The sequence below is a fragment of the Sciurus vulgaris genome (assembly GCF_902686455.1).
Source record: "Sciurus vulgaris genome assembly, chromosome: 3".
Lineage (NCBI taxonomy): Eukaryota > Metazoa > Chordata > Mammalia > Rodentia > Sciuridae > Sciurus > Sciurus vulgaris.
Window position 1 is genome coordinate 21,516,645 of NC_136463.1, and position 5,895 is coordinate 21,522,539.

The window sequence follows — 5,895 nt, forward strand, 5'->3', positions numbered from 1 at the left end:
TCAAATTTCCCTGCCCTTATCAAGGACTGCGAGCCAGGAGCTGCTAATTAATGCTCCCTGGGCCCTTGCCTGGCTGAATTACTTTGGCTCTCCCCCTGCCCCATCCCCTTCTTACTTTTTACATCTCACCTGCAAAACCAGGCCTCGTCAACCGTAGGCAGAAAGGAGAGATAAGGGGGGAGAGAACTGGAGAACAAAAGATCTTCTTATAAAAACAAAAACGGGGGAATATAATATAATATACAGCTGCTCCCCTGCCCTTTACACTGCAGTCATTTCCCCGCCTCCCAACTTACAACCTAGCTTGTCAGTCTGTGAACATCCTAGCTGGCTATTGGTTCATCAGTCAGCTTGCAAGTATCCTTCTCCATTATTGGTCCCGTTAACCCGTGGAATTCGACTGCTTAGGAATAGTTCCCCTGCCATTTTTTCTCTCTCTCCTCCTCTTCACGTTCATGCTCTCTCCTCCTGGCTTTTCACTCTCTCTCTTGCATGCACACTCTCTCTCTCTTTTCCTCTCATTTTCTCTCTTACCCTGGAGGGAGACACTCTGTTTGCTTAATAAACCCTCTTATGTGAGTTCCCATGTCCGGAGTGGTTTCTGGGTTCTTACACTTGTTATATTTCAGTATCACAATGCTTATTGCATAAAAACTTAAAAAGCACAAACGTAAGAACAACAACAAAAATGTCACCTGTTAAATCTGTCACTACCCAGAGGTGACCAGGACACATTTTGACATGCTTCTATGTGTTTATATGGATGTTTTACGAAGATGTCATCTTCTTTGGATCTTCCTCTGCTTTGTGCTGGGTCATCCAGTACGCACCCCATGGTATCTCTTCAACTCTTCCCAAAGAATTCATTTTCGTTAAGAGGTGAGTGGGAGCCAGGGGCTGTGGTGCACACCCATAATCCCTGCTACTCAGGAGTCTGAAGCAGGAGGCTCACAGTTCAAGGCCAGCCTTGTCAGCTTAGCAAGACTTTGTCTCAAAATACAAAACCAAAAGTTCTGAGGGTGTATCTCTGTGGTAAAGCACCATGAGTTCACTCACCCAACACACATGGTGAATGAACTCGACAGCTTTGCTCAGTGATCTCTGAAGGATGCAGGGAGGACATTTACAGCATACCCCCATCAACATATCTCTTACGATATGTGTTTTGTTGTGTTATTTAACAGTGGCCTGTCTTCTGGGAGTTGTGCTTGGCAGAGTTACTTTCACTTCCCCTCCCTTTGCCTAGAATTCTCTTGGGGCTGGAGTTGTGGCTCAGTGGCAGAGAGCTTGCCTAGCACATGCAAGGCACTGGGTTTGATTCTCAGCACCACATATTAAAAAAAAAAAAAAAAAAAGATCCAATGCCTAGAATTGTCAATTCTCAAGAAAAACCACACCTAAGTGATCAAGATGTTAACTGCTAAGTAATCTTTAGCTTTGTAGAACCCAGAACATCTGGTGACTTTGTGGGTGCACCACCCTCTCGGAACCTCCAAGTGTCCTTTTGGATGTCACGCATTCTGATTCTATCCTGTCCTTATTGTGCACTTCTGTGAACTTGTGGAAAAGTAACATAGTCATCTAAAGAATCATAGGAAGTAGCCCCAGGAGATCAAGTTGACATTGATGTTCTGGACGGGAGCAGCTGGGGGGACACATACCTTGAATGATCAAGACCATCCAGTGCCCCACTGCCCCACCTTTTCACCCCTAAAAAGGCCATTTCATGTCCCTGGGTCCTCCAAGATGGTGCTGGGAGTATGATCCCCCACTTTGTCTCCTCAGGGTCAGCCATTTAATAAGCCTGATGTCCTTCCCTCCAATTCTCATCTAAGCATTGAAGTGGTGAGCAGATGAACTTGGGTCTGGTAACAAGATTCTGGTGAACCTAAGTAAACTGCTGTTTCAATCATGATTAATGTGACTAAGATTTGACAGCACAAACTCCGTTTGGAGCTTTTTCTTGTAACACGGGCAGTAAATGAGCAAAGTGAATGATTGATTGTCATATTGACCATTGTGTGTCCTGGGGTGACTTCTGGATGCAGAGATAATATACCTTCTGGGATTTCAGACTATCACCTGAAATACATCTTACTGTGACTTCATTCTGTGAGTAATCACTCTGAGATGGCACTGGCTGCCAGAGGCTCTGCCCACGTGAAAAGTCCTGTGCCTCATTACTGATACCTTGATAGCATTCTGAACCCATTGAAAGGGTTGATCTCCTGGACCATTTGGACAACTTCTGTGGGCACATGGTGTTTGGTTCATTGCTCACAGTCTGTGCTCAAGAAATAACCTTTAACCCATTTCTGTCTTTATTTTCATGTGTTCTTTTTGCTTGTTCTGTTTTTGTGTGCCTTATAAACTAATTCAGAAACAATCTGTTTCACTTGACTTGTTTTTGATTAAGAACAAAGAAACTGCTGGTCTTGCAGGAGTTACAACTTTTTTTTTTGAGAGGGGACGGGTAGTGGGCCTTGAACCCAGGGATGCTTAACCACTGAGCCACATCCCCAGTCCTTTTTATTTTTTGATTTGCGGCAAGGTCTCGTTAAGTTTTTTAGGGTCTTGCTAATTTGCTGAGGCTGGCTTTGAACTTGGGATCCTCCTGCATTAGCCTCCTGAGTTGCCCAGCTAAGAATTATTATTTTTGAGGTTAAAATTGTCACCAGGTATTGAGGAGCCAGACTATAGTTGTTGGTTCAGCACAACAATAGCTCTAAAATCTCAACTTTCCTAGACTCCTCTTAGCTTCCCCATGGGGATTTCTTCTCTCTCTCTTTTTTTTTTTTTGCAGTGTTGGGGATTGAACACAGGACCCTGTGCCTGCAAGGCAAGCACTTTACCAACTGAGCTATCTCCCCAGTCCTTCAGCTCCTTCTGATTCCAGATCTTTAAATTTTATCCCCCAGTTTTCCAGTCAATCCAGCTCCACCACATCTCTATTGCCAAATTTGTATAACTGAGACCCATCTCAATACTAGGCAAAACAAAGGGTTTGCTGTTTTTGTTTGTTTTTGTACTGGGGATTGAAGCCAAGGACACTCAACTACCAAACCATATCCCTGACCCTTTTTTTGTATTTTATTTAGAGACAGGGTCTTGTTGAGTTGCCTAGGGCCTCACTAAGTTGCTGAGGCTGGCTTTGAACTTGTGGTCTTCCTGCCTCAGCGTCCTGAGCGGCTGGGATTACAGGTGTGTGCCATTGCATCCAGTGGGTTTGCTGGTTTTTATGACTCCTGATGAATATGTGGAGTTAGAAATGTCAAAACTTTTTATCCCCTGTTATTATTCATTTACACTGTAGGAGACCAGAATATGCCATTCTCAAATCTGCCTTTTGGATATAAGGATTTTTTTTGAGCTGATTATTTTATTTGATTTTACTTTTTGTTTTTAATGTATTTTATATTTCAGTTTATTATATTTGTTTGTTTGTTTATTTATTTATTTATTTATTTATTTTTGGGACCAGGGATTGAACTCAGTGGGACTTAACCACTGAGACACATCCACAGCCTTTATTTTTTATTTTGAGAAAGGGCCTCCCTTGTTATGGGGCGCAACTTAAGAACAGACCCATCACCACGGAGAAGTCCAAACTTGAGAGTCTTTATTAAGCCGGCCGGCTGACTGTCTCACACAATGCCCCCAAAAATGGCTATTGGGAGAACAACCCCAACCACAGGGTTGTAGGGGTTCTTATACCCTAAAATCACACTGATCATAAGTATCTGTTGCTATGATTCAAAATAACATATTAACATCATGAGATCATCGACACAGGGGGAAGTGGGTCAAAATGACCCTTACCTAGGTACAAACTAAAGAATGGTTACTAACATCCACAAAACCACTGTTCACATGGTACATTGGTTAAGAGCAATAGAGATCAAAAGAGAGCAATTTTCACTACATAGGAGTTGCCATTGTATATTATTAAACATGTCACACCAAGTAACTGATAATGGGTACAGAGGTGGGGTGTTCCCATGGGAGAAGCTTATTTCCTACATAACATGAAGTCTCAGAGCAAAATGGAGTCTGTTTAGTCATTTCTCTTAGAGTTTGGCCTATAACATTCTCATGGAGTCAAATCTGTCAGCCCATCACACCCTAAGTTCTGAGGTTGCTTTGACCTTGCGATCTTCCTGCTTCAGGCTCCCAAGCTGCTCCCTGGGATTACAGGCCTGCACCTCTGCACCCAGCCAACCTATTATTTCAAGAGTCTGAAGCCATAGAGATCGCCTGAGAACAGAGTGAAAGTTCCCCTTTTGCAAAGGATAACAACTATAAAGGAAGTCTCAACATTTAAAGGTCTCTCCCTCTTGTACAAGAAAGAGAAAGTAAATTCTTGTTAGCAACACTTTTCCTGGTCACCCCCCAATAACCAGCCTTCCTCATACCTTTATTTCTTGTTTCGGCAGACAGTGGTATTTAAGCCTGATGTCTAAGCCACTTTGGGGTTTACTCATTACTCTGTGTTTTAATCAGCTTTTTCATTACTATGACTAAAAGATCTGACCTAAACAATTTTAGGGAAGAAAAGTTTATTTGAGGTCTCAGTTCATAGACTACTGGCTCCATTTCTTGTGGCTTAAGGTGAAGCAAGATATCATGGAGGAAAAGTGTGGCAGAGGGAAGAGCTCACACTGTGATCAGGAAGCAGAGAAACTCCACTCACCAGATATAAATACACACCCCAGTGCCATGCCCCTAATTCCCACCTCTTGCAGTCACACTGTCACTTCAGTTACCACTCATTTAATCCCTGTCAAGGGATTAATTCACTCATTGAGTTAAGACTTACAACCCAATCTTTTTTTTTTTTTTTTTCATCCTGCTACATTTTAATTAAGTACAAAGACCTCTATTCTCCAGGCGTGTCACCTAGAGACCATTTATTTCACCCACTGCTCTGTTTGGCCGCCAATCTCTTGTCTCTCTCTTCAGCAATGGTGAGGCAGATTCCTTTTCCTCGGGGAAGAGAAATCCATGGTTTGTTGCCTTTGCCAATAACAAAAATGTTGGAGAGCCGGGTGGCAAAGCTGTTACCCTTGGCATCTTTCACATGAACCATGTCAAAAGAGCCAGGATGTCTCTCTCTGTTGGTAATCACACCGATTCTTCCCAAGTTAGCACCTCCGGTCACCATACACAGGTTACCCGTGTCAAACTTGATGAAATCGGTAATCTTGCCAGTCTCCAAATCAATCTGAATGGTGTCATTCACTCTGATTAGGGGATCAGGGTAACAAATGGTTCGAGCATCGTGAGTCACCAGATGAGGGATTCCTTTTGTGCCCACAAAGATCTTTCTCACTTTGCACAACTTGTACTTGGCCTCCTCAGGTGTAATAGGATGAACAGCAAAACGACCCTTGGTGTCATAGATCAGACGGAAATTCTCTCCAGTCTTATCAATGCTGATGACATCCATAAAACCAGTGGGGTAGGTTATATCAGTTCGGACTTTGCCATCAATCTTAATGAAGCGCTGCATGCAAATCTTTTTTACTTCATCTCCTGTCAGGGCATACTTAAGTCTGTTCCTTAAGAGGAAGACATTCTCTCAGCTTGTGGGGACCAGTGGATGGACGAAGAGCAAACACACCAGTCAATTTATCCAGCATCCAATGCTTAGGAGCTGCTACCCGCTTCAGATGCTTCTTGAGACCACGAGCCATTGGCTGCTCTAGGCACAGAAAGAGGCCCTCACAACCCAATCTTTACTCCCCTGAACCTTCTTGCATTCTTACAGGTGAGCTTCTCAGGGACACCTCACAACCAAACCTAACACTCTGGATACCTCCCACGTATAGATGAGGTACACATGCTATTAAACTTGTGTTTGTTTTTGTTTTTTGATATGTCCATTCAAGTAAATTA

At 43.1% G+C, this 5,895-nt stretch overlaps 1 pseudogene across 1 annotated transcript; it reads right to left on the minus strand.

Annotated features, from left to right (window-relative positions):
- Positions 1–4,825: 4,825 nt before the first annotated feature.
- LOC306656748 (small ribosomal subunit protein eS4-like) lies at positions 4,826–5,693 on the minus strand (annotated as a pseudogene). Its single transcript has one exon. The product of its transcript is annotated as a small ribosomal subunit protein eS4-like (transcript).
- Between the last annotated feature and the right edge of the window lie 202 nt (positions 5,694–5,895).